This window comes from Bidens hawaiensis, unplaced genomic scaffold (genome assembly GCF_021521415.1).
Source record: "Bidens hawaiensis isolate Kalapana, Puna unplaced genomic scaffold, B.hawaiensis_p1.1 tig00001575_1, whole genome shotgun sequence".
NCBI lineage: Eukaryota > Viridiplantae > Streptophyta > Magnoliopsida > Asterales > Asteraceae > Bidens > Bidens hawaiensis.
Window position 1 is genome coordinate 3,535,465 of NW_027491088.1, and position 6,917 is coordinate 3,542,381.

Consider the following 6,917-nt stretch of genomic DNA (forward strand, 5'->3'; position numbering starts at 1 on the left):
ATAACTTATTTACTATTTATGGCAACCCTTTGAAAAACCATAAAACCCTAGCAGCTACACTATTCCGGCGCCGCAATTCCGGCGACCGGTTTTCCGGCGAAGCCATTCCGGCCACCAAACATACATACACAGCCTCTAATATCGTTCTCCAATCACCACCGCAGCTCCCTATTAGCCCCGGTGTGATTAAAACCCTATTTACGGTTTTCCGGCTACTGGTTCGTCTTCTCCGGCGACCATCGGTTTTCCGGTGAGGTCCATTTGGTGATTAGAAGCCCTTGTTAGCTGCTGCTGTTGACTATTGGCGTACCTCGTTGCTTAAAGCCTCCAGATCTGAGCCGTACACACTGCCGGAGCTCCGCCGCCGGATCAACTTTTGGCCGTTGATTGTGTCCCCTTTTCTAGTGCATCTCGTTAGCTCGTGGTGTATCGTCCCGGTTTCATACCGAGGTATATCGACAAACACCCTATGGTTGATTATTTATGTTTTTTTTGTGCTCATACGCGTTTGTAATGGTATCCGGGTTCGGGTTTCGGTTTTTGGTTCATTTTAATTAGTTTAACATCCTCTGCGTTTTTGTTGTTCGTTTAAATATACATATTAATATGGATTAATATTTATCAAAACGTCACTTAACATATAAAACAGGTTCAAATAGTTTAACCATTTTTGTCTCGGACCACCGTTGAAACCCAACAAGTTTAAGCTCGAGCCTAAACCCAAGCTTGCTTTAACCTAGAGCAAGACACTTGACACGTTAAACGTCATCAAAGCCTGCATTAAATACGCATTCAAAAGACAAGATCCGAAGAGTTAACCATCCTTTTACTACCCAACAAAACAAACATCAAAAGAACTACAACTACCATCATTTAGCGACCCGATTAAGACTCAAACAAACGACCAGTTGATAAACATAAAGCAAATGCAATAAGCCTGATCTTCATTCAACACTTTCCATGCTACCGCTCGCTCATAAGATACCGGCTTCCCCGTATTCGACAAGATTAAACTCCCTTGAAGACACCCGAAACCCTGTTGTATTATCTGCGGGAACTCTGAGCACAAATTTTTTTCCCCATTTTCGTCAAGTATTTTCTCCAAACTCATATCTTGTAGTCCCAATAATGTGGTTTCAAGCATATCAAGACCAGCTTGATTTGCAAATGTAAAAACCGGCATCGCCTGCATTAAACCGTAGAGGTTTAGTAGTCAATAATATAAGTTATAACCAAAACATAACCCACGAGCGCATGTTTCAATAATGACTAACCTTCATTGAGCAGCATATGATTGCATCGAGTGGTGCCACATAGATTTAAGAATCGAGTCACTCCCTCTCCACCCGCATCTTTAAACAGTTCCATACCCGAATAGCACCTGTTTCATAAGCGAAAGTATTATAAGTTCACCAGATCGACCCAACCTGACACGACTAGGTGACCATTTTGACATTCATTACCTGTAACTATTGGAAATCCAACGGGCTAAAGTATGTGCTTCGGGAGCACCCAATGGTGCCTGAACACCACTGTTTGGAGACGGGGATAGTGCAGAAGCGACCCTCTGAACCGATGATATTATGCTGCGAACGTATTGGCGAGCCATAGCAGCTACACTTTCTTGCATATGGCTCTCAAATGCAAACTCAAAAGCAATTGTCATCACAGATCTTGCACTGCCGATACCGACATCTCGCTCACCAGATAATTTATTTCCGGACCCTTTGACTTCTAGTGCAGAAGCAAGATCAAGTGTTCGGTTTGGACTCGAATCCCCCTGTTTGTATATTATAGTGTAATTAGGTACTTAAATTATCACAATTTAAGGAATAAAATGTAAGTACTCACCTTGCAAGAATCGAGAGGAATGATGCGAAAACCGGAAGCCAAATGTGGTGTCTCGTCAGAAAACGAAGCATCGATTGGAGCATATATAAGTTCTGAACACATACCGACTGCCTTTTCATCCATACCACTGCATAGCTATTATATTTACATAAATGTAATCAAATAAAAAATATCAGAAAATTATTAATTTGTGTGAAGTGTATGTTAAAACAGAACAATAAACGAGAACCGTTAAAACAACACGTACTTGTAGTAAAAACATGTCTCGACCCATTAGTGCATCTTCGGAACAAAAACCGGCACCTTCCAGCTTGATCACCTCCAAAAGCTGTATACCACAAAGATGTATATTTGATTAGGTACATGCTTGGATTTTTTTAATTACTATGCAGCCGATATCACTGAAATATCTTTGATATATCGGTTATCGGTCCCTTGGAAAAATATCGTTCAGAATATCGGCGATATTGATCGATATTGGATGGACATTTGACAGATATATCACCGATATTCTCGTTTTAACTCTTAATTATCAATTTTGAATGTTCAATGTTAGTGTTTTAAGTCTTAATCAGAACCTACTTGCTACGATAGTTAGTGTTATGCAAGTTGCAAAAGGTTAATTTGTTAATGGTAGAATATTATACTGAATTACTAGTGTTAAATTGCTATATATATGAATTTTACATGATATTAAAATTACCAGTATCCCATCGATATCTCACCATGGTAACCGATATTTAAAATATCGATTGATGGATATCCGATATTTTTCCGTATTAACTGCTTAAATTAATAAAGCAAGTAAACTAGAAGTGATTGATTACCTCTTCATGCTCGATTGTTTGAGCGAGAGGAAGAATAACTTGAGCCCCATAATTACCGGTTTGAGCACCTGGCAAGCTACAAGGACCAAGTTTGATCGCTGTAGCCGAGTAAGCATCAACATTGTTGTGGTGTTCCCTCAAAAACCGAAGCAAGAGAGCCGGAGGGACATCCTACAAAATACACAAAATATTAAGGTCATAAGTAAATGAATATAATTTAAATTCTTGATCCATACAAACGTTGGTGTTTGGTGGCTGACCTGTAAAAGCATAGATGCTTTTGCACACAAGATAGCGGTGTTAACAGACGGATATCCGTTTGAGAAAGAAGTATTTAATCCCACTAGCTTTTCAGGTGAAGAGTTTACAAGAATTGTAATGTCATCCGTTACATCATTACCCACTAATGACCACCCCTCGTCAGTAAAACCGTTTACAGCCTCGTTAAATCCCCTAACAAGAACAATTTAGGGTATGTTATATCTCTAGCGGACCAAATTGATAACATAAATGCGACACAAAATATGTTATTAGCTACCTGCTTAACCTCTGGCTAAGCGCTCTTAAAGCTGCAGGCCGTCTTCCCCAATTAGGAGTACTTGGCTGAGAAACCTCGAAAGCTATTTGCCTCAGCTGGCGTAACGCCTGTCCAACAATGATCAAACGTTAAAAACCCCAAGCCCGTTACATACATTTGAAAAAAAAAGGATTAAAGGTATGACCATCATCGTCGTTTTTTGAGCTAGAACGGTTGGTGATTCATACAATGGACGCAGCACTTCGGGTACACTCCACGCCTGTTTAGCAATACACATAATAATAATCAAATTTCCAAATATATCGTATATGTAAATAAATAGCAAATATGGCATCATAATCTTTACCTCTAAATTCATATGATCCACAATGTGTATTATCGACCCGCCCCCTTCACAAGGTCTGATAAGGTACCCGCTAGGCAGCATTCCAGCCCGTACAAAATTTGACACGGATGGTATGCTTGGACCGTTCTGGATGTTGGTTACTGATCTTTCACAGACCACTAAACTGCCATCTTCGGTAACGGAAGTATAGCGCAACAACCAGAAGTCACGAGCCGTAGCCAAAGTTGTAGGGGCATAAAGCTGCATGTATAAAAGTTCAATGGTTCCACCATTGGCAGTGGGCAGAACATCGAGGATATCAACGACTCGACAGTCACGAAACCACAAGGGGCGATCCTTGAGGATCTCAGCGACCTGGAATTTGAATTTGAATACATATAAGTTGGCTTTAAGTGGTTTCATAAAACTAAAACTTTGTAATATGAAATTTACTTACCCTTGTAGGCTCGAGACTGACCAAGCCGCACGCTCGTGCTGCCACGCCAGTGCAACCATGAGAAATAACAACGATTCCAATGGAATCCGGACCAGGCTACAATAAGCAAAGAAACAGTTACATATTAACCAAGTCCTGTTGTTCTCTAAATGTAGATAAATGAGTGTGATGATAAATTAAGCGGGTACCTTCATTCCAGGCATCTGGACCCACTCGATAGCGGTTCCAGTTGCCTTCGAAAGAAACTCTGCTAAAGTTTCTTCTGCAATGGACAAAAGTCTGAAAACAAAAAACAAGAAATTAGAGGATTATGCTAAAAAACAATATATTTTCAAATCCCTCAGTGGCAATAAATATGCTATACACTATACAGTGGTGTTCGTAAACCCCTGAAACCGGCCTAACAGAATAATGTCAGCCGTTTTGAAATATATACGCTTCGGTTCAGGGTTCGACGGTTTGAAACTCGAAACTGGGAGTGTAAAGCGAACCGTTTACATTTATTACTGATTTATTTTGTTATAAAAAACATTAAGTTGTGTGTAGGTATTACCGATTACATGAACAATCCTTATCATTTTTAAAACTTAATACAACTCTATGCTTTCATTAAAGAATATTTTTTTGTCAAAAACCGCAAAACCAAAATGTTAAACCGACCAAACTGGCTAGTGACACTCTTAAATAACGTATAACAGGTACATATGTGTTACATTTGGAAACACTAGATTTAAACAAAATACTTTCTAAATCACAAAAAGAATACAAAAATGAATTCAAAAGGGCAAAAACCAACTGACCCAGCAGGACTAGCATCCCTTGGAGGATGCTGGGGAGTTGACTGCCGTTGACCAACTTGACCACTAGTAACCACAGAGTCACAACTAGTATCCTTAGTAGCAACCTTAGTCTGCAATTCAAAAAACATTATAAACTTCAATTTCTATACACAAAAAAAATCACAATATATAAAATGTCTCACATTTTGTGTATGTTGACGAAAACACCCGTTGTCATACACAAGCTGAGACACTTGCTTCTGCAACCGGTCGTTTTCCTCCATTAACAGCTTGTTCATAGCAGTCAGCTTCCGGTTCACTTATTGAAGACGTGAAGCTTCATTCCTTTGTTTCTCTCTACATCTGCAACACCAAGATCAAACTAATACATTAAGCTATATTACTATATTAGCACAATGGCTGAAATATATATATATATATAACACCCTCTTGTAAATAGAGGTCTACTTGAGATTGGCTAGTGGAAAACCTCGAATCAAACGAGCTCGAGCCTAAATATAAGCTATTGAGGGGGTGTTTGCGATTCCTTGTTTTACCTCCTTATAACTTTCTTCAATAAGTTAATCAGTTAAAAAAAGTGTAACTTATTAACTTTTTTCTTTCACGCCAAAAACTTCCAAATAACTAATTAGGGTGTGTTTGGGATTCCTTATTTTCATCAACTTATAACTTATAAACTTTTTGAAAAGTTAATAAGAGGTATAAGGTGTTTGGCAAACCATAAGGACTTATGGATTTTAACTTTTGGACAAGGCAAAATAAAAGGGTTTCGAAAAGTTAGGAATGTGTAACTTATTAACTTCATGGATTTGAATTACCTATTACACCCCTCTAACCCTCAAAACCCATTACACTCCTTTTAAAAAAGAGTGTACTTTTTAGTCATTTTGGTTTTCCCAACACATAAGCTAATCCAAACATTTTTTTGTAAACTTCTTTTAAAAAATTCATAAGTTAAAGTTCTTTTAGCAAAAAGTCCATTTTCATTTAAATAAGCAATCCCAAACACACCCTTACTTTTCAATAAGTTAAAGTGTAACTTATTAACTTTTTTCTTTCACGCCAAAAACTTCCAAATAACTAATTACTTTTTAATAAGTTAATAAGTTATAAGTTGGTGAAAATAAACAATCCCAAACACAAACAAGCCAAGCTTCGCTTACGAACTAGAGCGCGCTTACAATCCTAAAACCGGCCTCCTGTTTGTAAATTTTTAATTTAGTGTGTACTTATTTAATAATCAGTATTATAAGAAAATTATGATAAAAATAACTATAACTAAACAATATATACTAGGTTATATACAAATTTTTAATTAAAAAATAAATATAAGTATATAAAAATGTAATTAATACATAATAATAACAAGCGCGTGAAACGAGCTTAAAAACAACTCATAAGCCGAGATCGAGCTTTAAAAAAAGCTTGAAACAATCAAGCTTGATAACAACTCAAAAGCCGAGCTCAAACTTTAGAGAAAGAGCCTGAAAAGAGCCAAGCTCGAGCTCCCAGTAAAACTAGTCACGCTCGGGTTTGGCTCGTTCACACCCGTACTTGTAAAAACCTTTAATAACAAACATCAATACCATCTCGCATTTACACCATCATTTACACATACTTAAGAGTTGAAACAAACAACACATTATCAACAACCAACCTTCGATTCTGGAACCAAACTTTGATCTGTTTGGGTTCGATATTGGATAAAAGCGGACACTCACGAACGAGTTGTTGACGACGAAGCGAAGTGGGTTTGGGACAGTCATGATACAGCCTCTCTAAAGCTTCAACCTGCTCAGGCGTATATCTCACATACTTGCCATTATCCATTATATTATTATTATTCCCGCCTTTACCATCCTTGCAGCTCGTTGCCATCATAATAATATACTATCTCACTCTTATTATATATTATTAATATATGTGAACACGTTAATGTTGGTGAGATTTGATTGTGCCTAGTCTCTGGAACATTTTGATGGTTCTTCTGTGAATAAGTAAAAGAAAATTTAATAAATAATAAATAAATAATAATAAAGGAAGAGAAGAAGAGTAAAGAAGAAGAAGAGAGATCTTTGCCTGGTGATTGATATGATATGATATGAAATGTGAAGTTGTT

General features: G+C 37.5%; 1 pseudogene across 1 annotated transcript; it reads right to left on the reverse strand.

Annotated features, from left to right (window-relative positions):
* Positions 1 to 750: 750 nt before the first annotated feature.
* On the reverse strand, positions 751 to 6,679 carry LOC143588168 (homeobox-leucine zipper protein ATHB-15-like; annotated as a pseudogene). Its single transcript, XR_013145054.1, has 15 exons — positions 6,456 to 6,679; positions 4,981 to 5,140; positions 4,799 to 4,908; positions 4,187 to 4,277; positions 3,999 to 4,094; positions 3,563 to 3,916; positions 3,401 to 3,475; positions 3,217 to 3,323; positions 2,939 to 3,131; positions 2,679 to 2,849; positions 2,099 to 2,179; positions 1,852 to 1,986; positions 1,464 to 1,780; positions 1,275 to 1,381; positions 751 to 1,186 (listed from the first exon to the last, which is right to left on the reverse strand). The product of XR_013145054.1 is annotated as a homeobox-leucine zipper protein ATHB-15-like (transcript).
* Positions 6,680 to 6,917: the final 238 nt, after the last annotated feature.